Raw genomic sequence first — 27,183 nt, 5'->3', positions numbered from 1 at the left:
TTTGCATTCAGTGGACACAACATAGGGATACATATCTAAAATTTGGCTAATAATCCCTGGTCATTAGCACCTACTAGTCTAGTTTCTCATTTTAACTGTAGTGTGACTCATTTTTTACTATTGTATTCTAAGGCAAATATGAAAACAGACTGAACAAACGTCACTCCAGTGCCAAACAAATCCAGAATTCGGAATTCTATTTCCAGCATTAACCTACCTACATTTTAAAAAGGAGCATAATATATTGTAACTTTCTTTAATCTCCGATGGATCACATTTCCTGCAATATATCTCACTAATTAAAGCGAAATACCTTGTGGAATACCTTTTGAGTCATTTCACTCTATTTCATTAATTCTGGCTACTGAAGTCAATTTATAGTCAGTCTGGCAAAGTGAGCTAGTGCACCAGTCATTTCTTCTGGTAACACAGTCAAAGGGACCTACAAACTTGGTGTGTAGTAAGCAGTAAGGAGGCATGAAAGCTGAAACTAACTACAGACAATAAATGTTATTTATGCTCAATATCTTGGACTAGAGATGGTCATGAGAAAATACGAATGAGTCTTTGGAAGCAATTGTGCTCTGAAGAATTTGTCCTTTAACTCTCATACTTTAGGACTTTGTTATTTGCGCCAACCCCTTGATTTGTTTATTTTTCGTAGGGTGCCCATACATCCCATTTTGGCTGGGACAGTCCCTTTTTTAGGCCCTGTCCTGGCCATCCTGACATTTTTTGACAAATATGGGCATTTGTCCCGTTTTCTCTTGCCAACTGACCATCAGTCGGCACGAGCAAACAGGACAAATGCCCAGTTTTGTCAAAAAGGTGGAGTGGGATCCTAGTGGGTGTGAGGGGACAAATGGCAATGCGGGAGGGCAAGGGATAGTGGCTCATGCCAGCTGGCCCGCCCTGCATTGGGGGGGGGGGGGGGCCTTAGGCGGTCCCGTGCGCGGGCGTGCAACAGGGCTTGGACCACCAGTCCCACGTGCAGGCAGGTGGCCTTGGAGTATCAGCCCTCAGAGTGGACATGCGCCCCCCCCCGTGGGGGGGGTCGCAGATAGGTGGCAGGGGGGCTTGGGCTGGCCCCAGGTGCCAGTGGGGAGGGGGACTTCAGGCTGGCCCCACACAGGCGGGAGGCTGGAAGGGCTCAGGCAGTCCTGCATGTGGGGGAGCAGTGGGGAGGCTGGGACCAGCCCTGGGGGGGGGAAGAGGGACCTTATCCCGGCCCCGTGCTGGCGGGAGGGAGAGAGAGAGGGAGGGGAGCTTAGGCTGGCCTGGAGGTGGCCCATTTCCCTTTGGTAAAATATGGTCACCCTATTTTTCTGGGATTTGCTGTTGTTTTGCCTTTCGTACAGCCTTCATCTCATTCCTCCCCATCAATACAACAGTAGATTCCATATCTTCTCCCATGCCACAGATTTCCTGAAGGGAGAAAATCCTGTTAAGCAGAGTCCTAAACCTATTGAACAGAGGTCTGCACCTGTGAGATTTGATAATCTAGGTTAATCAAATGTACAAAACCCTCCTCAAAGCCAGAAGATGATCAGATATAAAATCCTGGCCCCACTGAGTTTCACTGAGGCCAGGATGTTGCCCCTGATCTACACTAGTGGTAAAGCTAATGACTTTCATCTAGCTTTTTATTGTTATTAAATGGTGATTCTTGTTAAAGACTGTTTATACAGAGAGAAAAAAATGGTGGAGAGAGATGTGAGGGTACCTTACCACTTTTAGGGGGAAGGCAGGCAGCGTAGGCTGGGGAAAATTCTAGGCACAAAGTCTGCAATGAACAGAGGTAACACTCTTGTCCTTATTTGGCCACAACAGCTGCACCCATTGTATAGCAGCCGTATGAGGGCAGCCTGTTCCATAGGAGTTGCCTATGGAACCATCCGAGATACTCAGATAAGCACATGGCATTGGAGGGCAGCTGTCACCACCACTGCTTTAAAAGCTTGGAGGAGGTGGCCCTAGATGCCACTTTCCCAGCAACCACCACTGCTGCTGTTCAGATGGGCAAGGGAGAGGGCTCTAACAGCCATTCTTCAGGCAAGTACAGAAAAGATGGGCACCTTTGAACAAGGTTTTGGGGTGGGAGCTCCACCCCCACTCCCTGGAACAGAGGCCCAAGGATGGCCAACCACTCCAGTAAAGGGCTCTCTGTGTTAGAGCACCCTGCCAATACTAACCAACCATGGCAGCAGAGGGCAGGGGGGACTTCTGTAATCCTAACAGAGGACTCTGTTGTATGGAGTCCCCAGTCCACCTGACAAAGAGCAATGTTGGAACACCATCATCCAAGATATGGCTCTTGAGAGGATGACCCCTGCCACCACTACCGCAATCAATGATGGGGCCACAGGAGGATGGGGCTGGTGAGAATGGAGACATAGGGACCAGAGGAGGTGTCTGGGGCCTTTTGTTGGTTTAATCCAGCCCTTAGAGCCATACAGAGTTCTCTTTTTGCAAAGAGGTCTAGCACCAGAACCTTGAAGTTTAGCCAACACAGGCTGGTGGCATTTCCTGCTAGTTTGAAGTTTGAGGGGGCTAGTGAATCTAGGCTGAATCAAAGTAACAGATCAGTAGTATTGCTGGAGCTTTCCCAAAGGCAGGTCAAATTCAGCATGAGTACAAGTAATTCAGAGCTTTCACAACTAGTTAAAATACAAGGCCTATAATACTGCCACTCTCAAATCACTTCTGAAATCCAACAGAAGGTTGTTAATATTGATATGGTTAATATACATCAAACAGGATTCCTTTAATTTTTTGAATCGAAAAATTCTCCACAGTGTTGACATTTCCTCACTGAACTATCAGGATTGTTTGGTTTCAGAGACTGTAGGACCCAAGACGCATTTTGTTTTAAATAATCCTTCATAAAAAATTCAGCTTTCAGTCTAATATGATTGAAACTCTGCTTGAGTGTGTTTTATAATGCATTGAACTGGAAAGACTATAGGTGTTGAATTATTCAAAACATGATAGGGAAAATAGTGATATATGTGTGTGCGTACAGAGAGGGGTGATCAAAGAAATCAGTGAGACTTGATATGTCTTGTTATCTCATTTTATTTACTTTTCAGAACTCATCCAAATATTAGAGGGGAAAAAATCAATATCAATTTTCACCTCTGTCACGTTCCATCCTTCAATTATTAATGAATGTCAAATTTGACCACATTTCTTCATACCACCTGCTCTGCAGTAATATTTCTGAGCCTTTATTAAAAATGTAAAATTGTCACTGAATTTCCAAATATGATTCTCCAGTGGCTAATTCAGCTTGTTTTATTAATAAGCGGGTTCTGATGAGTAATACTAATTTAATACGCCTGCATGTAAGATTAAACCATAAATTATTCCTGCTGAAGGTGATGAGATTTGACTACTGTGTGGTTGTTAAGCAATAACCCTTCCGCATTAACCCCATAAGCACACTAGGCTAAGAAGAAAAAATATTTCTCAGAATAGTTAAACTATTAACATTCTCAGACCAGCTCAGGCATTTTTGTTTTGCTACATATATGTATGTATATGTATATTACATATACACAAAACAAAATAAGAAATATAGACTTTGTCAGCCCCCTGGCACCCACTCCTGCAGAAAGGATACAATAATGAGCACTGATTTACACTAGGCTTTGCAAAAATTCATTAATGTCACCCATATCAGAACACTTCATGGTGGCATTTATTGTCTGTATGGTCTAAATTTGCTCCCAGTTTTGATTTAGTTCTAAAAGCTAGAAAGTAAATTGAATTATGATGGAACCAGGCCCATTAAAGCCCTCTTTAACTCATCGGGTGTTACTTGGTTATATGCTTTTTTGGAGGGAAGGGGGTCCAAGTTGTTTTGACCGTAGCTGCATAAACCAAAATTTATTCAGTACCTTGCATACAGTGAGGCCATTTATGAAGATTTATCTTTCAACAGTAAGCATCCAATTCTATACCCACTCTTGATATATTTAAAATCACCCAAACAGTGCTTCCTATTTAACAATTACTCTTCTTGCAATATTTTGCTATTTGAAAAGAAATTTGAGGATAGTGAGACATAAAAGTACCTCTCAAGGTTTCTAGAGCATAAGAGCAAAAATTGTTGACTATAGAATAAGGGAATTAAAAAAATACTATATTATTCCAATCTGCTTCCTATTCCTTCTTGTTCATAAACAAAAACTAGACTTATATGCATACAGTCAAACCACTCAAATGCACTCAGATTTGCTCTGATTGAAGTTCAACAAAAATCTTTCATAATATTCTTCACACAGAGAGAAAGACGGAGAAGCTGTGTAAGACTATTCTGGTTCAGACAAAGCATACAGGATCTGATTCTGACCTCATGAGACTTAACACTAGTGTAACCCCACTGTCTTGAACTTTCTTGGGTCCAGTCCGAGACGGTAGAACCAACTCCCACAGGAACCAAGTACAGTGTGTTATCCAGCACTTTACCAACCGGAAACCGGCATTTTGGGAGAGGGGTGCAGGCTCTCAGAGGGAGTTTGGGTACAGAAGGGGCTTGGGGTGGGGGGTTGGGGCATGGGAGGGGTTTCGGGGTGCCGGATCCAGGTGGTGCTCACCTTGGGCGGCTCCCCACAAGCAGCGACACATCCCTGGCTGCTCCTAGGTGGAGGCGCGGCCAGGCAGCTTTGCACACTGCCTTTCCCCGCAGGTGCCACCTCTGCTGCTCCCATTGGCTGCGGTCAATGCTCCCCGCCCCATCCCGAACGCTGGCTCCCCAGCTCCCATTGTCCAGGGACTGCGGGCGGAGGCAGCGCACAGAGCCGCCTGGCCGGGCCTCTGCCTAGGAGCAGTAGGAACAAGTTGCCGCTTGGGGGAAGCCACCCGAGGTGAGCACCACCCAGATCCGGCACCCTGAAACCTCCCCCGGGCCCACCCCCTACCCCGAGCCCCCTCCAACACCCAAACTGCCACCCAGAGCCTGTGCCCTGCACCCCCTCTTGTGCCCCAGCCCTGAGCCCCCTCCCGCACCCAAAGTTCCTCCCTCTTACTTAACTGGAATTTTTGACTTACTGGCACCCCCTATTCCTCCAACATGCCAGTTAACAAAGCTTTTACTGTACCATCCAAAACCTCACCTCCTACTGCTCCCAGTGCCAGGTGTGCTTTTTTGACCATATCTCCTCTAATAATAAACTTCTACACTTACACTATATATGCACAATTTACATCCTGGAGAGAGGATGACAGAAAGAAGGAATGACACATAACAGATATTAATCATGATGTTTAATACACCACTGGAAGGTGCTCAGATACTACAGTGATGAGCGCAGTATAAGAACCTACATATAACTGAATGGAATTGATATCAGTGGAGTTATTGTTCTTTTACGCTCATCAGTGATATCAGAATTGGGCCTAATTAGTCCTATCAATGAAGATAGTATTGTAAGAACGATCCAAACACATTTTGAAAGAATATTAGAGTATTGAAGTAACATGTACAAGTAGTTGGCCTAGTAACCTGATGGTAAGAATTGCAGATTTCTGAGTGGCTGACTGGTTTGGTAAAAGTGACGCTTTTAGTCTCACAGGAGAAGATTCTGTTTGTGTCATTCACAACCCCCCCCCGTGTAATGTTGGTTGTAGGGTAAAAACTGCCAACATTGATCCTTTATGGAGGAAGTTGTTGAAGGCCACAGCTTTCATAGAATCATAGAATATCAGGGTTGGAAGGGACCTCAGGAGGTCATCTAATCCAATCCCCTGCTCAAAGCAGGACCAATCCCCAGACAGATTTTTGCCCTAGATCTCTAAATGGCCCCCTCAAGGATTGAACTCACAACCCTGGGTTTAGCAGGCCAATGCTCAACATTGCTCAGGAACATTGATTTGAATTCCAAATTAATTCCAATATTTTGTATGGCTTTCCCTCATTCGCACTCAAAACGTGGGACAAAAGCATTCATTATTTCCTATTCATATTTTTGGGGGGGTCTGTTTAAAAAGTGCCAGTCATCCAAACTGGCAGCAGAAACACCACCATGTGACTTAGGTGACCAGTCACACACCATGACTAATGTATAGCAAGTAGTCAAAGTGATGCATGTCAGTAAACCTCAGGCGAAATTTGTTTGCAAAATTAGCAAACACACGTCTCAAAATCTGATCACAAATGATTTATAAAAAGGGCTAAATTTGTTGCATAATCTGTCCACAATGAATAATTCAACCAGTTCTATTAAAGAATTTTAAAAACAGTAACTATAAAAAAGGTTCAGAAACAGAATGGGAACCTGATACTTAGTTTTGAAATGAGATTTGTCTAACATACAATTTATAGCAAGTCTACTGGGTTAAACTTGTAACTTTTCTTTGGGAAAAAAAAAACACTTGACAGGATATTTGTATGTAGTGCTTTTCTCTTGGGTATTACAATGATAAGTGGGTTTTCTGCTGGGAGTTACATTAGTGGTACAACATTGCATGGCTACATGTGAGAACCAAAGAGAAATAAGGGGGAGCTAGTCAGGCTTTTGGTTGCCTGGCTTGTATCCGCCCAGGCCCTCAAAGGTTCCAGACCCAAACTGCGGATTGAAAGAAATGTGACTCGGTATCTGTTTATCAATTTTTTAAAAACAGAAACAAAATTTTGAAATATGTCACCCAAGCTAAGCAATTAATACTAATATTAAACTGCACTAAGATTAAAGCATTACAGCCATAAAATCAATATCAAGTCAGTATTAGACTGGACTTAAATCAGCAATTAAGTTAAATCATCAAATTAATAGTAAAAATAATCAATTCTTATGAATGCTAAAGAAAGATGATTCTAAGAAGGTGGCTGTCCATTTGGTTATAAATCCAACTAAAGGATTTGATCAAAGTCAATGAGATCTACAACTTGTAGCTGATTAAATGTCTTAATATTGAAACCAAATTAGCTAATGTCTGAACCACAACCTCAGTGCCAATTATTAAGCTTTCTGCTTAGAACTCTGTTGTTGTGTGGTGGCTAATCCCTTCCTCCATGCCACCCCGCCCCCGACATTTTATAACACAGCCTTTAATAGAACATTCTTGATAAGCAAAAATTTGACAACTCTTATTTACCAGAAATTACAGAGGACAATTTCAAATCCCTCAAGACTTTTAAACATAGGACACAGAATACACTCTAATTAATAGTTGTATTAGCCAATAATTAGGGCTGCTTAAACCCAGGGAACTTTCTGATGCCCACCACATGGATTTTATGGGTATTAATACACATACGCATGCACACAGACACACTTTCACACCCTAAAATTAAAGACTATAAAAAGGCTGGAACATCACCCAGCTAAGAGAAACAAAACACAAAAACAGAAAGAGGAAAAATAAGATACTTAAGATAACTGGGAGTTCATGAAGTTTTTAGCTCTTGTAGTCTTCTGGACTATTGTGGAGTAAAGAGCTGGAACTGCAGTCCAGATGCCAGATAGTGATGTTCTGTGGGCCCAGTGCTTGTCACTAGCTAGCTATCTTCAGGTGCAGTGAGACCGTTCAAAGGCTGACATAGCCTGTTTGTTGGTTTTGACTTTCTCCCATGATGGTGACTGGGTCTTGGAGATTTTGGTATGGTTTGTGAACTTCACTTACTCCAGTTTGCAGCACATTTCTCCCATGTCTATGGACAAATCAGGTGCAAGGTCTATACCTTGGAGCCATACAACTTGGTCCAATCAGGTTCAAATGAGGTCATCCCATTTTGGAGAAAAGTCCTGTTTAAATCAGCAATTTAAAAAATATTCAGTGTTAGACATATCACAGAGACTAAGTCTGTGACCCTCTCTCCCTACCAAAATATAAAAACTTTGGATACATAAGACCATTGGGAGAAAGCTGGCATGGTCTTATCAGGGAAAAAAAGTCTTCAGTGCCAGTGTATCACCAGTTTACAGAAAGATCAGTGCAAATACCCTATAAAAATTGCTGATTTCTAGGGTGTGTTTTTTTCAACACTGGTCTCTCAACAGTCATCCAGGAGCAAAATTAAAAATAAGTTTCAACAACTTAGTATCAGTGTCATCATTCTTTCACAAACAAGACAATTTACAGTAATCTTTCTATTTTGAAACAGAGTGGTAAGTCAAACAGTTTATCTTCTGGAATCCTCTTACTGATAGAGAAAAGGTGCTTTAAAACCTACCAAAATAAAACTCATTTACAATTTAAAAAATGATAAGATCTGCTTTCCCATATATACTATTTCTCTCACTTATGTGTGTACATGAACAGACAGACAAAGGCGCCAACAAGTAAAGACAGCAGTTAGGAAGTATTGCGATAGCACATAAGCAAGTCAGTGCCACATAGGAATTTTTATCATAGGTATTGTCATACCACAGCAGATTACTGGCCCATTTTTTTAACTTGTTTAACTGAAAAATTGGACTGGATGTCTTATGGTAATAAGTTTTGTTGAGATTATTCCCCTCCATTTTTCCTGCAGCCACTAGAGCCAGAAATGCTGTGATTACAGCCTTTTTGAGACCTTCCCCACCATTCCTGGAGAGAACCTGGGAGAGGAGGACTGTGAAAAACATGGAATGATCACTATTTTGTGAAAAAAGAAATTACTAATAACTGGTATTATTAATGGAGCAAAGAGGCAGGATTCAAAATGACACGACAATATGGTAGCCTGGTGCCATGCAGGACAGCTGACAGCACTGTGCAGTATAACAGCTGCTGAACACATCAGTGGTCAATCAGCACATAGTGCACAATAGAGAACACTATAGTAAATAAGTGGTAAAAATTTGATCACACACAGGACCTCAAGGAGATGAAATAGTTTTTAATAACATAAAGAGAGCAGTTATTGTAGAGAAAAGAGAATGAGAATTGGAGTTAAAATAATAAGTCTGTCTCCTTCTAACACTTGCTGGCTGTTACTGTGAAATTCTCAGATTCCTAGTCAGTCCTAAGAGGATAAAGGGAAGTAGGGGCAGGGAGAAAAGTTGCTTCAGCACCATAATCCCAACCATAAAAAGAAAGCGCTAAAGTCAGTGATTAGTTTGTCAAATTCCTGGAAGGTTGGGGAGAGCGGAAGCCACATAAAGGGTCTGAATCGCCAGCTGAGGTAAAACGTGTGTTGCGTAACATGTTTAAGGAAATGATAATACAAATCACAAAAAACATATTGAAAGGAGAAGGAAAATGTACCTATGGGGTAAGGCGTTACCGAATGTTTAAAGCCAGGGATCAAATATAGTTTAGTGGGAAAAATTTCCCTGGCTGCACTTACCTCTCCCTTACAAATTAATTGCTAGCTAAAATACATTCAACTTAAAATTTTGCTAAAAAAATGGTAGTATGCACAAGACTGATTTAGATGTGGTTTTTCTTTTAGAAAAAAAAACCAACCAAACAAACATTTTCTACTTCAAGAGATTCAAGGCTAGATCTTCAGTTACACCAGAGCTCCAGCTGGCACACAAACGAGAGGGTGGAGGGCAGTTGTACAGTGTGATGTTTAAGCAGTGATGTGCTGTCGGTGTATGCAAGGCATGCACTGCGTGACCCAGGACCAGCTGAGACTGCGGGACAATTCCGTCTGGCTGTTCAGTGCTCATGGAGGATGCCATTTTGTTCTACATACGTGCAAGGACACACTGCATTGAGGACAGCTTTTTGCATGCAAGCGTAGAGTTGAATGCCTGACTAACAATGTTACGTCACACCACTGTGTTTAAGGAAGATTTAAGGCCACTTTTTATTGACAGATCAATTCAAAGAGGCAGTAGCATGGGCCTGAGTCTGATCCGCAATGTGTGTTTAACTAACACTTGCTCACTTTAAAACTATAACTTTTCTTCCCCTCCCCCAATCCCAGGAAGTCTACTGCAAACAGATATTCCACATTACTTGATTTTTCAGATTCTGTGGGCCTTATTCCTGTCTCTGTCATACCTGGATTAAACTGGTGTAACTCTACTGAAATCAGAAGAGGTACAGTGGTGTAAAACTGGTGTAACAGAGTGGAGACTTAGACCCACTGTGCTTTTTCACTGGCTACTCCCTTTACGTTGGGGCGGCTCCAAAACAAGTTTACATCATGGGACGCTTCCTCTCCACAAACGTGACGGGAAGGAGGCTCTGAAGATCCAGAGCTGGAAGGAGAAGACGACTTACCCACTTCCCTGATTGTATTTAGGCTAATCTCTAATCTCTAATCTCCCCAGGGTGGGTAAAGGGAAGGCAGGGGCTCTGTACCTGCTGGAGATAGCCCATGGAACCATGTGAGAGTTACACCTTTGCCCCTCTTAAGTGAATGCCCAGGGTCACTGCTAGCAGAGATTATCAACACTTTGCTCAGAAAGAGCCTGACTCCCCAGCAACCATAATCCACTTGATGGTTCAACCATGCTCAAGTAGCAATCACTAAATACAACTTTGCAACTGCCACCTCATCTCCAACCTCTCCTTCCTGGGCAAGATCCCTGAGCCAATGGTTTCAGGCTAACTCTGGCAACACCAGCCTCTTGCAACAACTTAGATTCCTTTCAGTCTGTCTTCAGAGCAGGATTTGGCATAGAAACAGCACCAGCGACAATGATGAATGATTTCCTCACAGCTGTGTACAAAGATCAAATGTCCTTGCTGGTGCTGTTAAACTTTCTGGCAGCCTTCAGTACTATCGATCATCATGAAGCACTGCCTGCAGGTCCTAGTATTAAATGGATGGAATGGTATTAAGTTGGTTTAGCTCCTTCCTATAAGTTAAGACCCAGAGAGAAGTGATAAGCAGAGGCGCCTATTCACTGGAAGCCCTCTCAGAAGAACGGACATACTAGGTCAGACCAATTCATCTAGCCCAACTGCCTGGTCTTATGGTGCCCCATTGATTATCCTCATTCTACCAAGTTTCTGTCATTCATTTAATGCCAGGCACTTTTAATATTTAGACTTCTAGCATTTGTATACAAGCACTTATACATTTTGTCAATATTCAGTTGCTTGCCTTCATGTTTTAAATTTAAATGGGACTTTTTACATTTGACTGTTCCCCACTGGCTCCTACCTGTACTTTACCAACTTCTTTCCTATCCTCTTTACCAGGATATAGACTTCCGCCTTTAATAAATTCACCCCATTGGATGTCTCTGCCCAACCCAGGTGCTCCTCTGCCACAAGGTTTAGTTTCCTCCTCTCTACTTTTCAACATATGTTGTGATGTTGTTGGAGAAGATCACGAGACAGTATGAACTTGTATAGGACAGCTACAGTATCCAAGAGATATCCAGCCTTATATCTTATACTCAGTGCAGACATTGCTGTCTCTTTGCTGGCCTAGGATCTGAAGTAAATAGGAATCTGGATGAACAATGGCTGGCTTAAGACAAAAAACAGGTAAGACTGAAATGATTCTGGTGACAAGGGAAAGCAATTGGAGGGAAAGGCAAAAATGTGATCTCATCTGATGTTGAAGCACTTGCCCTTTCATAATCAATGTGTTGCATTCATGATCAATTTTTCCATGATACATTACTACAATGAATTCCCAATAGCAGCAGTACCAGAAACACCTTACGTTTCAGTTGCTTGGTCAACTGATGGTACCCCTTTCTCTCAGATAGGGACCTGGCCAGAGTGATCCATTCTGATACCTCAAGACTGAATTTCTGCAAAGCAGTTTAATTCACACTAACCCAGAAGTAACAGGTTGTGCTGACTCAGGAGATAAGTCACTCAAATCCCACCAGTTTATATTAATTGAGCTCTGATTGAAAGACAGGCAGTTGGCAGAGTGAAGACACAGCTGAGGGGATAATTGGGTGGAAGTATTCCCAGCACCCAGGACTATATAAGCAAACATAAAGGAACTGCTCAGAGGAGAGTAGGGAGCTTGAAGGAAGGCAGGAGTGGTGGTGGCAGCAACGGTGGCGTACCCTTCCCCAGAAGCAAGTTTATATTCTACTACTGAGTGTTAATTTAATATACAATAAAGCACAGTGGTGGTTAAGAAGACCTGGAGCAGTTGTGGACAATGATACCCAGTCACAGATTACAGATGGTTCAAAATGCAATTGTTCATCTGTTGAGCAGCCTAAGGAAGCACATCACACCAGTATTCCACACTACTCCAGTTGCTTGTCCAATCCCAGGTGTAGATTTTACAACTGTTCTCTTAGAAGGCTGAAAGTGCAGCTTGATCTGAAATGTAACTCTGTAATAACGGCATTGTGGGGTTGCATTGTAGTGTTTCTTGCTCATTCTATATTAAATTGTCTCTGTTTCCAAGGGAAAAAAAGACGACTTTTTCTAACTGCCAGCCCTGCAGCATCCCTGTGGGCTGGAATGTCAAGCTAGATTTGTCCTTCTCATGTATCATCACCAGAATTAAAGATGCTGAGTAGAGCTGGTGGAAGTTTTCTAAAGGACCGTTTCTGCATCAGAAAATGCTGATTTATCAAAGGTGAAGCTTTTCACAGAAACATGTCCATTTTAAGGACGTCATTCTGAAAAGAAAACAGAACAGAACAATTTGATTTTCAGTTCCAAAATCACTTTGCTCTGATTTTTTACATTTTATATAATATCATATATAATTTTTAAAAAGTCAAAATCAGAATGAGACATATTGATTTATCAAAATTAAACATTTCAGTTGACCCAAAACAATATTTTTCCAGGATTTTGTTTTTCATGACATTTTAAATGGAGGTGGGAGGGTTCTTCTATTTGGAATGGGAAAAAATGTCAAAATCAGACTATTCTGCAAAATGGAAAATCTGGTCGCTACCCAGTTCTATTCTGCAGGTCATTTCATGCACTCAATGACGCTTGCTCAAAACCAGTGTCTTCAAATTTGCCCATAATTATACCTCTACAGCACTAGTGATGGCTAATGCAGTTTCTCAGGGTTAACCCAGGTCATCATCTGCAGACAGTGGTGTTGCACAGTGGTAAGTGAAAGCATTACTTCACCTGCATAATCTTTTTTTCACTGCACTGATCTTCATTATCATTACCCTTGCCCTCATCATTACTCATTCATCCTTCACCTCCAATGACAAAAGGGCATCACTGGGCATAATATTTAAAAGAACCAGAGCTTGAGCAACTCACCCCATCCTCCTCCCCAACTCTGACATCATAATGAAAAAGGCTGACAAAGGAGGTGCTGTTGTCATCATGAATAGGTTGGAATATGAACGAGAGGCTGCTAGGCAGGTCTCTAACACCACATTCTACACGCCATTACCCTCTGATCCTACTGAGGGTTACCAAAAGAAACTACACCATCTACTCAAGAAACTCCCTGAAAAAGCACAGGAACTAATCTGCACAGACACACCCTTACAACTCCGACCAGGGGTATTCTATTTGCTACCCAAGATCCATAAACCTGGAAATCCTGGACGCCCCATCATCTCAGCATTGGCACCCTGACAGCAGGATTGTCTGGCTATGTATACTCTCTCCTCAGGCCCTATGCTACCAGCACTCCCAGCTATCTTCGAGACACCACTGACTTCCTGAGGAAACTACAATCTATTGGTGATCTTCCAGAAAACACTATCCTAGCCACTATGGATGTAGAAGCTCTCTACGCCAACATTCCACACAAAGATGGACTACAAGCCATCAGAAACAGTATCCCCGATAATGTCACGGCAAACATGGTGGCTGAACTTTGTGACTTTGTCCTCACCCACAACTATTTCACATTTGAGGACAATGTATACCTTCAAGTCAGCAACACTCCTATGGGTACCTGCATGGCCCCACAGTATGCCAACATTTTTATGGCTGACTTAGAACAACGCTTCTTCAGCTCTCATCCCCCTACTCTACTTGCACTACATTGATGACATCTTCATCATCTAGACACATGGAAAAGAAGCCCTTGAGGAATTCCACCAGAATTTCAACAATTTCCATCCTACCATCAACCTCAGCCTGGACCAGTCCACACAAGAGATCCACTTCCTGGACACTACAGTGCTAATAAGCGATGGTCACATAAACACCACCCTATACTGGAAACCTACTGACCACTATACTTACCTACATGCCTCTAGCTTTCATCCAGACCACATCACACGATCCATTGTCTACAGCCACGCTCTGAAATACAACCACATTTGCTCAATCCCTCAGACAGAGACAAACACTTACAGGATCTCTATCAAGTGTTCTTAAAACTACAATACCCACCTGCTGAAGTGAAGAAACAGATTGACAGAGCCAAAAGAGTACCCAGAAGTCACCTACTACAGGACAGACCCAACAAAGAAAGTAACAGAATTCCACTAGCCGTCACCTTCAGCCCCCAACTAAAACCTCTCCAGTGCATCATCAAGGATCTACAACCTATCCTGAAGGACGATCCCTCACTCTCACAGACCTTGGGAGACAGGCCAGTCCTCACTTTCAGACAGCCCCCCAACCTGAAGCAAATACTCACCAGCAACCACACACCAAAAACTCTAACCCAGGAACCTATCCTTGCAACAAACCCCGTTGCCAACTCTGTCCACATATCTATTAAAGAGACACCATCATAGGACCTAACCACATCAGCCACACCATCAGGGGCTCGTTCACCTGCACATCTACCAATGTGATATATGCCATCATGTGCCAGCAATGCCATTCTGCCATGTACATTGGCCAAACCAGACAGTCACTATGCAAAAGAATAAATGGACACAAATCAGATGTCAAGAATTATTACATTCAAAAACCAGTCAGAGAACACTTCAACCTCCCTGGACACTCAATTACAGACCTAAAAGTGGAAATTCTTCAACAAAAAAACTTCAAAAACAGACTCCAATGAGAAACTGCAGAACTGGAATTAATTTGCAAACTGGACACCATCAAATTAGGCCTGAATATAAGACTCGGAGTGGATGGGTCATTACACAAACTAAAAACTATTTCCCCATGCTAATTTTCCCCCGACTGTTACTTACACCTTCTTGTCAATTGTTTGAAATGGGCCATCCTGATTACCACTACAAAAATGATTTCCTCCTGCTGAAAATAGCCCACTTTAATTGATCTGTCTCATTAGAGTTGGTAAGGCAACGCCCATCTTTTCATGTTCTCTGTGTATATATATAAAATATCTTCCTACTGTATTTTCCATTCCATGCATCTGATGAAGTGGGTTTTAGCCCACGAAAACTTATGCCCAAATAAAATTGTTAGTCTCTAAGGTGCCACAAGTACTCCTCGTTCTTTTCACCCCATCCTCTTTCTCCATCCCCACTCCCAACTCTTGCTGTAAATATCTCTTGAAATGAATGACCTAAAAACCCAACAACATTCAGAGACAGAGTGATCCACCGCTCTATTAAGCATCTTCAAACATTTTAAACATAGTCTTCATTTAGAACATTAGCAGACATTAGTCATTATTAATGGAGATAAAAAGACCAAAGGCCCAAATCCACAAATTTACAGAAATACTAATCAAGTTCTGGAGAAATTGGCCACAAGTATATGTCATTCCATTATTAGGAACAATGAAAAATATCTCTTGCTCTCCACCCTCTTAGGCTTCTTACCTCCTCCCGCCCCTTGCTGAGCTATGAAATCTGAAGGAAAAGAAAAAGCCATCTAAATCTAAAAATCTAATCTAAAAAGAGATTGGCCTGCTTATCCAGCATAATAAAGGCAGTTTCAGTGTGCAGTGAAGCTGAGACAGCGTTACAGTGTTGACGGTGGAAACATTATTTCACTGGGGAAGTATATGTTAAAGTACAAAAGGTACATTAACCAAAATCCCCTGAATTTTAACATCTTTCTGGCAAGAGTTCTTGTGTGGGCACATAAGCATGGTTACACATACCACATACATGGCCTGGCATATGCATATACACAGGGCTCCATGTATATATACACAAATGTCTTTACTCTTTTTTTTTGTACTTATGATCTTTTATGTGCATTTATACCTGAACTTTCATACACATATGCACAGGGACATGGCTTGGCATGAACCCAAAGCCTTGGTTACACATGCCTACATATCTACGTGTTGGAAAAGGGATCCCTTCTATGTCGCTAGTTTAATATGATATCAGTTTTGGACAAACTGCCTCAAAATTGGGAAGGGAAATGCTAAGCACTAAAATACTCTCTCTTCACTGTTTCTTCAGGACTGCACAGAAATAAGGACACTGCAGGATAACACTGGAAATAAATCCTTTTGATACCATGGAGGGTGTTTAATGAAGAATTATTAAAACCAAACAGCTAAGTTTCCTGGAGTGAACTTCAACTCCCTTTGACTTGTGACCCTCTCTTCTATCTCAGAAGATTCTTCTAATGTTGATAATTACACTCATGGCTGGCCTGAGAAAATAGGCCACAGAAATAAGCTGAGGGTGATTCCGTTAATTGCTCCACTAGTCAACCAGCCTGGCCCTTTATTCATGCCTTAGAAACCTTTCATGAAATGAGTAGATTATTTCTAATGCATATTAGATGGGATGAACTCATCTCAAAGAAGCAAAAAGAGGGCGTTAATATATGGCATCTACATTTTTTAAAAGAAAATCAAGAGAGACTCACTTCCTGACCTGCAGCTAAATATTCTGCTTAGTTTTGCTAGTGATGAATTCTAGCATTCTTAGCATGCTGCTAACAGACAAGCAGCAAAACAATTTACTGGTTTACTGCTTTTGATTTTATGCTAGTTGCAGTTGCACCATGTCAAACAAAAATAATTACAAATATGGCAGTATGCAAATCAGACAAAAGTATTTTTAAATAAGTATTTCACATGCATATCCTGTTCTAGGCTTCGGAGAACTAATAGATAAAACATTGAAATTTTAACTCACAGGTCAAGGTTGAAGTAATAACTAAAATATGAATGGTTGGTTTAAGCCACGAGACATGCTTGGGCACAAATACCATACAATTCCCAGCTCTAGAGAGGACTGACTGAGTTTGCTAACTGACTTACCTGTCACAAATTGGGATCTTGACTTGAAAATTATCACCTGTTACTCAGGGGCAAAGACATGCACTTTGCTAGTCATTACTAATAGAGATAAAAAGACCAAAGGCCCAAATCCACAAAGATATTTAGGCTAACTCCCATTGGGATCCTTCTGGATCTGGGCCAAAGAGACGATCCACACCCTGGTGCTGTACAAGGCTAAATAGATATGCTTGCACTCATCAATCACCAAACACTTTTTCTCCCAACACACAACACAAAATAGAGGAATAGTATCCACAGATTAAAGCACTAGGAGAATTCTCCTTCTTTGGGTCTTGAGGGAGATCAGCTTCCTGAGACCTCCCCCTCCTCCTTCCTCTTCACTGGATAATAAAATGAAGACTCCTTAGATGGGAGAATATGAAAGAGGAGGAGCTGGTGCCTGGCTGGGGAGTGTATATGGCTCCCATTCTTCCCACTAGTAGGAGCATCAGCATCAGCATCTGAGGTGGGAAAAATTGTCCATTCTAGGAATCCCCTAGCTGCCCTCTTTCTTCTGCTGCAAGACAACCTCCACTGGGTCTTCCTCCCTCGAGGGAGGTAGAGGGCTGGACTCCTTCCAACTGTCCTGTCCCTCCATGGGGAAAGGGAGTGCCTACTTCCAACCTACCCTCCACTGGTCAGAATCCAGGGGGAAAAGAATGGCTTTATCAGTTTTGCCCCTGTTTCATCACCCCCCCGTCTCTCCACAGTGGGATGTGTGGTTGGATCAGCTGTGGGAAGGATGGTTAAGAATTCAAAAGTTATGCCCTTACACAGCTCCACACAGATATACACTTATTCCTTTGGCTTCGTTCTTTTCTCCTTGCCATGTTCCATAACACAAGATGTCACCTCACCCTATTATTTTGTGGTAGTAAATATTTAAGTTACGGCAACATCTAAACACCCTCATTGGGGTTGGAACCCCACTGTGCTGTACACACACACACAGAAGAAAGACAATTTCTTTCCCCAAAGCCTTGCGTTCTACAGGCATCTGCATCCAAGACGACATCTAACCACACCAAATGCTAATGCTTGTGCTCTCACCTGCAATAGCCACTGGTTATATCAGAGTTTGATCACAGGGAGACAAATGTGTCCAGAGATTGCTAATAAAGACAGAAGTAAAATAAACATAAGAAGAAGAAGACTATCACAACAGATTAAATTGCAGGCACCAGCAATAACTCTACTGCACACATAGTAAAACAAACTGATGTTATAGTTTTGTTTTATACTCCATTACATTTATTTTTCTTTTCCTTTCACTGTCATATGTCTAGGGGGGAGTTAGTGGGGGGGAAGGAGGGAGGTACCAAAAGTAGCATGTAAAATATACTTTACACAATATCTTCTTTCTCTCGCTCTCTTTGTTAACTCTCTTGCCTCATTATGTTTCATTTTGTCCCATAGAAATATTCCAGGAGCCTTTCCCCTGGCCTCTTCCCACACTGTTTGTTTTATTTCATTATTCTTGCAATTTCTTCAATTGCATCTGACCAAAGAAAGTCTTGCAAAAACATTTAAGGGATGAATGGTGTCACACACTCTAGCATTGTCCCGATAATTTTAGATCAATTAGCAGGTCTTGCTAGAGCCATCCTCAAAATATTTCTATTCAAGGCACATTGTGAGATGACAGTCCTTGATATCCCTGAAGTAGGATCGTGTTCATGAAGCAAAGTTAAAGTGCTCATTACAGGTCCAACTGTGGTAATCTAATGTTGGTGAGCCCTTATTTATGCCAGTAGTCCCAGTTTTAGTGGTGCTACTCATGTGACTTAAGTGCTAGCATGAACATTTTTCTTTCAACTCTTTTTTTAGGGTGGTGTTCAACGTCTCCGATGTACCATCACTATACATGCTTGCTTGCCTTGGCCTGCCATGCTTTTCAAGAGGATTCTGTGGACTATCAGTGTTTGCATTTCCTGGTGCCCCATCACTTCTTCCCTTTTCATTCCACTTGTGAACGTGCTGAGGTCAATTCACTTCCAAGGCTGTGGGTCCCTCAAAAGCAGTAAATCTGCCATCAATGGAGAAACAACTCAAGCCATTAGCGTTCCTACGAAGCCAGAGGTCTTGGACTATGATATGGGCAGAGCCAGCCTGAGACAGGGCAGAGCTAGGCTGGTTGAGAAATCTGCTGATTTAATGCATTTCTTGGGGAGCCTTTGCTACAAGGATTCCTATGAAGCTCTCTGGCTGTAAAATAAAGCGTCCCTTGCCCCCCAAATAGATTTTGAGGGGAGCGGGCGCATGGATCCTCCAGCCTATCCACCCCTGGTAGTGAATATCAGTGCAGCTGGCCACATGGTTGCAATAGGATGAAACCGTACCTCCTGTGCCTTCTGGGGTGACTCTAGTTTATTTTTTACCTTTTTCAATATTGATATGTAGTATGACAATAAATACACAGTAATTTATTATGACATATATTGGGCTTTTCTTTGCTTTTCTGAGAATTGCATTTGTCTTTAATTATTTGATCATAAATATTTAAATCCCTAAAAAAATTCAGAAAACTTTGTTGTTGAACATTAACAATAATTAAATAGATTCACTTTGGTTAATAATACTTTTTGTTAGCAAGCATTTTTTATATAATGAATGTTTTCAATGTGTAAATTATAGACCAAATCCTCAATTGACATAATAGCTCCATAGTGATTTACACCAGCTGAGGACCTGCTCCTAAAGTCTCACTTGTTTGTTTTTTTTTAGGTTACTACAGTATGATGCTGCAGTGCTCAGTGTTAATGGCTTTGGACTGAAGAGAAAAGGGTTTTGCAAGCTACCTTAAAAACATAAGGGTCCAATTTTTTAAGGGTTTCTAATTCATTATTTAAATTGAATTTCCCATCCTTGGTCTAATTAATTTAAATTCCATTTTGGAATATTTTGTTTTTCAAAGCTCTTTAAAAGTGATGTTTAACATGTTTCCCTACTTCTTCTTTGCACTAAGACAAGTATTAAAAGTGTCAACAGATGAAATGTTATGTAACTTGATGGGAACATTAAGCTAGATTCAAAGTAGGGCCAATGAAGGCAGAGTTCTAACTTGTAGAATGTTAAGAATTAGAGGGTATTTCTACTCTTTATTTGCAAAGAGAAATGAAAATTGCACTCCTTTCTTACCAATCTCTGCAAAAGGTTGCCGGTTTCATTAACAACTATAACTTATTCTCTATTGGCTAAATAGAGGCCCCATGCAGTCCAAGAGTGCAAAGTGCAAGTCCTTTAATTTCAACAGGGTCAGGATTTCACCTGCCTTTTCAGAGTGCAAAGGTGGAGATTGAGGGGCAGACCACAGAAAGGTCATGAAAAGGGATTCCACAACTAGAGCGGGACACAATTGTTTGGACAAAAACTTTTTTATTCTTCTGAAAATGCAGATTTGTGTTAACCAAGCCATGTGTTGAATTTGCAAAATTGTTTCAGTCAATAAACAAAACAAACAAAAAAATCCAAAAAAGACAAAATGTTTCATTTAGAAATTTTCAAAATGAAACAGATTAAAAATGGCTTTTTCTTTTGACTTTTAGTACAATTCGATTTTCTTTTTTTAAAAAAATAAAAAGGTTTAAAAAACCTCAAAACCCAAATGAAACATTTTGCTTGGACTGAAATGAATTTTTATTTTTTTACTTTTTCAGTTCACTGAAAAATATGAAACATTTTCATTTTGTGCCAACTTGAATTTTTTCCCCCTGGTTTGGCCACTTGAACCAAAACATTGGTTATTCACAGAGCTCTATCCACAACTTCTTATGAGCTGTGGAAGAGTATGACCATGAACTGGGGCATTGTGGGTGAGCTGGGAGTGTCAAGATATGGCAGAGAATCCACTTGTTCCACAGATCCTTTGGCCCAACCATCTGCATAAGGATTTGCAGAGATCTGTTGCTGTTACCCCTACCCACAGGCAGTGGTGGATTAACCACTGGGCCAACGGGGCCCCGGAAAAATCTGTGCCTCCACGCCCCTACCTGCTCCTGATGCCAGCAGAGGTGAAAGTAAGCCGGTACTCCCCGGTATGGCATACCAGCAAGAGCCGGTGCGCTGTACCGGGGCAGCCCGGCTTCCCCAGGCGGCAATTTAAAGGGCCTGGGGCTCCCAGCAGTGGGAGCCCCAGGCCCTTTAAATTGCCACCAGAGCCCCGCTGCTGGAGCCCTGGGGTAGCGGCAGGGGAGTTCCGGGGGTTATTTAAAGGGCCGGGCCTCCCACTGCCTCTACTGCCCTGTGCCCTTTAAATAGCCGCCGGAGCCCCACTGCCACTACTCCAGGGCTCCGGGGGCTATTTAATGGGCCAGGGTGGTAGAAGCAGGGGGGTCCTGGGCCCTTTAAATAGCCCCCAGAGCCCTGGAGTAGCGGCGGTGCTCCAGGGGCTATTTAAAGGGCCCGGGGCTCCCGCTGCCTCTATGGCCCTGGCCCTTTAAATTGCTGCCGGAGCCCCCAGCTGCCGCTGTTACCCCAGGGCTCCGGCAGGCTCCAGCGGCTATTTAAAAGGCCCAGGGCGGTAGAGGCAGGAGAGGTCCAGGCCCTTTAAATAGCCCCTGGAGCTCTGGGGTAGCAGTGGCAGCCGGGGGCTCCGGCAGCAGTTTAAAGGACCCGGGGCAGTAGCAGCGACTGAGCCCTGGGCCCTTTAAGCTGCTGCCGGTGCTCCCAGCTGCCTCTGCTACCCCAGCAGGGGAGGGAACTTACCAGTACAGGGCGGGCTGGGGCTGGCTCTGACCCCCCATCCCCGCCCCTTCCGCCCAAGGCCCCGCCCCTTCCGGGAGCCAGAGCCGGCTCCAACCCAGCCCCATACTGGTAAGTCCCTATTTCTACTTTCACCCCTGGCTGCCAGGGTGCAGGGTCAGGGCATGGGGCTTGTCCCTCTCCACCCACCCGGTGACCCTGCCCCCAGCAGGAGTGCCGGGGAGGCAGGGGAAGCCCCCCCATACCCTGACCCTGCTCCCTGGCATAAGGGCCGGATAGGCAGAGCAAGCCCCCGCGTCTTGACCCTGCTCCCCAGCAGGAGCACCAGGCAGGCAGGAGAAGCCCCCATGCCCTGACCCAGCTCCCCGGCAGGAATGCTGGGTGGGGCAGGGCAGGGCAAGCCCTGCTCCCTGGCAGGAGCACCAAGACGGAGGGCGGGGGGTACTACAGGCAGAAGGTGTGCGGCGGGACCCCACTTGCTCTGGCCCAGCGCCCCACAAACCCCTAATCCACCTCTGCCTACAGGTTCTTACTGTGGCAGAAGCCTGCCTGCATATGTGGTCGTTTCCCTATGGACATAGATGTAATCCCATTTTAAAAAAAGGGTGCGAGTCCTGCAGCTGTTGCCAGAAGGTATTCACTGGATAATCAGAAGGATAGAGAGATGTGTGCCCTTACCTCTACCAATGGGTGTGCCTCCAAGAAGCGCGCAGGTTTCTGTCCTCCCTTAAAAAATTCTGTGCAAATCAAAATATAGCTTTGAACAGAGGACCAGAATTTAAACTTATGGGTCAAACTCCTCTTTGATTGAAACTCTGCCCAAGTAAGGACTTCAGAAGTAGGCAGTAAAAGCTGATTCTAGAGTGTGCCCGACATTAGCTCACTGGTTTGTACTAAGCTATTTGTCTTAGCAGACAAACAAAGTTTACATTTGTACTTGATATTTGTCTATAGTTAATAAGAAGGAAGGAGCTTATGCCATTATTTAAAGCCCCCGGAAATCATTTGTCTAATTTTCTAAAAATAGGATTGATATTTAAGGAGCGAATCACTTGCACTAAACCAGAGTAAATTTTTTAAATGATTCTTCACAATAAAGACTGAGGAGGGATGGAAGAACACAGTCAAGATCCATGATGTGAGCTCTAACATAATCAGCCAACAGCCAACCAGGATATAAATTCCAATAACAACCAACTCAATCGTCAGATTATAAAATCTGCTACACCTCATTTGAGACTCAGCATGCACATTTTACGACATCCCTTCCTAAGTCCAGGATACATGGTCTTTTTCAGTGTCTTTGTTTTCTCTCAGACTAATTGTCCTGAGTTTTTAAACCATTTAAAAATCGTTCCTGTTTTCTTTTCTATGTTGAGCTGCCACCTCTTATGTAATTTTACTTTTAATGCTTTATTTTCTCCTTCCCTCTCTCCCTGTGCCATTCGCTCTCTCATCTTGACACCTGTTGCTGGCCCCTCTTCTTTCTCTCTCTTCTTCCCATTACACCCGTCAGTCCTGCTTCTCACATTGTAATCTTGTCTTTCCACTATTGGCGTTCTCCCCCCATCATTGTGCTCTCTCACCCAGTACTGTCTATGTATCCCCTCTCTACTCCTCAAACTGTGTCCATGGCTGGTGCCTTCTACTTCCACTAACCCAGTCATGTGTGCACCCCCGGTATATGCCCCCATTCTTTCCACACTTTTCTTCCCAAGGGAAACTGAGTCAGTCAACACTCTACTCCTCCTTCTATCACCCCAATTGCTGCTCCTCACTGCAAGTGAGCCAATTGAGGCAGTGGTGAAAGAGGAGGTGAGGTTACATGATTGCTTGGTAGTCACAACAGCACAACAGTTAGCTTCATCTGTCTGACTTCCTTGACACTGCATGGTGGAGAAATGCCTCCTCTCAACTGGGGTTGTCCAAAAAGTCTTAAATTAGGGTTTCCAATGAACCTGTCACATTTCTTTTCAAGCATTGGGTTGCAGAATATGGGGAGCAGGAAATCACAGATGAAATCAAAGGAATGACACCTTTTATGATAATTGCGTTTTATACGTTTTTCTTCACACTCCTTATTCCTCTGAAAATAAGGGTTTATTTTTAAGGGTTACAAGCAAAAGGTTAGTGCTTTTTAAATAAGGTAGAGTCAGCAAACCTATCTCTACAACTTTAATAGATGGAAGGCAAAGTTACAGTGTTACTGAAATTGTTACCCAGCTGTTGAAAAGTCATGGCCAAAGGTATGTCCAGCGGTCCTCAGAAAGTTCTGTCCTTGGTTTTACTGAGCTTGCCAAGACTAATTTCAAGCCATACTGCTGCACCTGAAGTTACATCCAACTCTGATTATGGCAACATTAATGTTGGGGCTGCCAAATGGCAAAATGGAATTATTGTGTGTATATATATATATATTTATGCAATTAAAGGATGTCTAGTGGACGCAACCAATCAGCAGAGTTTATCATCTCACTCTTGATTCATTGCACATGTGCCCTACACACCACCTCAGCTAAAACAGACAATGGAACCCTGCTGTTCACAAATAGCTGTTGTAGCAGGTGCAGATTTTGGGTCAACAAACATGTCAGGAATTCATGACAAATTCACAGAATTGTTTCGGTAGGAAAAAAAATCCAAAACAATTCCAAAAAAACCCTTTTCATTCCAACATTTTCAAAATGAACCATTTCAATTTTTCAATTCAAAATGACTTTTCACATCAAAGTTTAGTTTACTTTTTTTTTTTTAAAGTAAAGGAAAAAATGAAAATGAAAGTTTAAAAAATTGTTTAAGGTTGAATAAGATGTTTCTTTCAATCTAAAAATAAAATGAAATGTTTTGTTTAATCCAAAACAATTTTTTTTTTTACTTCTTGAGGTCACTTTTTTTTTTTTATTTTATTTTTTGGTTTGGTCTCCAAACTGAAACATCAATTATTTACATATCTCTCATCTCAGCTAAAACTTGTGCAACTCCACTAACTTCAACTGGAGCATGGGGAGTACAGAATTTGGTTGGAGAGTCCAATTATGCATCCGTTATTGGCCAGTCACTATAAACAGCAACGATTGCAAATTAGCCAAAATACAGTCAAGATTTAGCAACTATTACTACAGTAAAGAAGCTAAGATTTTTTGCTCACAACGGGGTTTTTTGTTCCTTCCCTTAAGTATCTGGTACTGGCCACTGACAGAGATAGGAGACCATTGTGTACCATAGTTGTCACCATTCTTAAGTATAGTTCAGATAGCACATTGTGGTAACGAACAACTTTCTAATGATTTCATATCCGGCAAGGCATTTGTCTCACTGAGGCAGTACAGATTAATTTCATCTAAGCAATGCAAGCTCAGGGAAGTAACAATGTTAGTTATGTCCACTGGCTGTACCTTTAAATTGCCTTTGTAATTCTGACAATTTTTGGCATTGTATATCCTCTGGATGTTGCAAAAGCTTCTTGTTGTGTGGAATGTGGCTATTCTATTTCATACACTCCAGGGGGTTTAGTTTGATAATAGATTTTTATCCCATAGCATTGCTCATTATCTGCAGTCAAAGCCAATGGGTTGATTTTCCCCTTCCTTTCAATTAGACTTCTGTATCTGTGGGCCTTGGGAAAGGCACAGTACTGACATACGTTAACTTTTAAGTTACCTTTTCAATATATCAGAAAGATGGGCTAGATCAGTGATGCTCAGTCTTAAAGAGCTACAGAGCCACTTAGTCACCAAAAAGAATCAAAGCTAGTCACAAAATACCCCTCAAGTGAAATCCTGAAAATGGATTGCAATGTTCGAAGCATGCAGGTGTGTCAGATAAACACAACTATGGTGTCTTGATTCAACAGCATAATGGAAACATTGCAACACAATGGCAGGAAGACATTGTGCTGAGATTAATTTGTGGGTCTCAGTGATTCGGTAGCACTTCTCCATCTCCTCCCCCCTCTTACTTGCATGTGTGTGGGGTTTTTCCCTTCTAGCTGCAATACAGTATTTTGAGTCATCAGGCAAAAAAAGGTATAGCAAAGTTCATTAAGTTTCACACTAGCTTCTATGCCAACTTTGAAATTACTCGCCATCACTATTACAGTGTGGTATGTAAAATTACACAAAGTGCTCAGATACCACACTACATAAAAAATGGAGATTACTCAGTAAAGTCTAATGACAACTAGTGGCAGTGATGGTTTAATAAAAATAGGAATTGGCCTATACATAGCCTTGAACCCATGCACTTTTAAATGTTCTTACTGGTTTATATAATTGATCCAGTCTAGAACTAAAAGGGCTCGTCCGTTCCCAATAATCCCTTCCTCTGAGCCTAGTATCTTTATTCATACCTTTTAAAATCTATGAACACATTTAAGCAGTTCTTGTAAGCTTTTGTGGTCTGACAGTGGTCTTAAAATCTTACATGATCTAGGGTTTTCTTAGAATGACAAACATGCATATTTTTTTTCAGTACCTGCACTGGGGCCAGGACTTCACCTACACTGTATTAGGAAACACTTCTTTGATCCAGGGAAGCCCTGGAACATGCTGGGGAGCCAACCAGTGTTTAAATTGTAATGAAAGAGGTGCCAGGGCTCAAGCAATTTGGTGTTGGGGCTCAAGCAATTGTTTTACATTCATAACTGATGCAGCAAGCCCAGAAGTGCTTGGGCTACGAAGTGTCAAACCTAGAGGTGTCACGGCTCAGCCCTGGCAAGCCCTGGCACAAATTAAGCACTAGAGCCAACACAGCAGAAACTACCCTTCCTCCTGGAACCCAATCATGGCTAAGCAAAGGTTGGTTGTTGGATGCAGAAAGACCTTGTATTGGAGGACAAAATGAGGTGAAAGAGAGACACTAGTGTGAGGGAATGGAGAGAGAGTCATTGGCTTCAAGCCAGTGCAAGTGACCAGAGCTCATTGTACACAGAGAGAGAATGGGAGATGAGCAGGGGTGGAGGAAATGAAAAGGATCCTGAGCTGGAATAAGAATGGGACATGGAGAAAAGAAGTGAAGGTCCAGATAAGCTTCTTGGAGCACAGCCAAATAGAACCTTTGCAGTTGACCTGTGATCACTACTGACCCTACTCTAACCACTATTACATTTGTGTTCTTGGTAGCAATGAGAGTAACTAATTAAAGTATATTGTAAGTGCAGGGACCACCCCATGTGTTTTTATTTGACCTGTAAAGAGACTACCACATTTTTGAGCACTGGATAAATAAAAGAATTACAACTCCTGTGACACAACAGTCAGAATATTTTGTCTGCATATTCACCATATTTCCTGTCAACTAGTGATCCCATAGAGCAAAAAGCTGAATGATTAGATGATTCAATAGGATATAAAGGTGAATGGAAATTTTGTACATGCATGTTTACTTACATAGCTTAAGAACAGAAATCAACCCATCACATTTAATGTTTGCTGTCTCTCTTCATTTTTCTTGAAAGGACCATTCTGGTGTTCCTTCTAGGATTAAAAACTAATCTTTACTCCTGC

This window comes from Terrapene carolina, unplaced genomic scaffold, assembly GCF_002925995.2.
Source record: "Terrapene carolina triunguis isolate 2854851 unplaced genomic scaffold, T_m_triunguis-2.0 Scaffold113, whole genome shotgun sequence".
NCBI classification, from domain to species: Eukaryota; Metazoa; Chordata; order Testudines; family Emydidae; genus Terrapene; species Terrapene triunguis.
The sequence above is the reverse complement of the archived record's forward strand: the minus strand, read 5'-3'. Positions refer to the sequence as shown.